Raw genomic sequence first — 341 nt, forward strand, 5'->3', positions numbered from 1 at the left:
TACAGCAACACAAATGGCACACACTTTTTTAAGCTTCAATTAATCTTTTTTTTTTTTTTTTTTTTTTGTAAATAGCTTCAATTAATCTTTGTCAAACACAATAACATCACTGTTCTGTTCAAACTTAATGACATTGAAAAATGAAGCATTTTGAAATCCATCAACACCCAATTGAAAAAGGTGAGACAAAACCATAAAACTCATACACAATTCACATGCAATACCCATTAGAATTCTTAACAGTTACAAACATTCTATGACTCAGTCCTTTACATGTTCATTAATAATTGCGATCGCAGCCTCCAAATCATTACAGGTCTATAAGCTCATCAATTGTCGTG

At 30.8% G+C, this 341-nt stretch overlaps 1 non-coding gene across 1 annotated transcript; it reads right to left on the reverse strand.

The window, feature by feature from the left end:
• Positions 1-255: 255 nt before the first annotated feature.
• On the reverse strand, positions 256-341 carry LOC133300609 (small nucleolar RNA SNORD25). Its single transcript, XR_009750077.1, has one exon. It is a non-coding gene; the product is annotated as a small nucleolar RNA SNORD25 (small nucleolar RNA).

Source organism: Gastrolobium bilobum, unplaced genomic scaffold (genome assembly GCF_033153095.1).
Source record: "Gastrolobium bilobum isolate Gb01-03AN ecotype WA unplaced genomic scaffold, APGP_CSIRO_Gbil_v1 utg11358, whole genome shotgun sequence".
In the NCBI taxonomy this organism is placed as follows: domain Eukaryota; kingdom Viridiplantae; phylum Streptophyta; class Magnoliopsida; order Fabales; family Fabaceae; genus Gastrolobium; species Gastrolobium bilobum.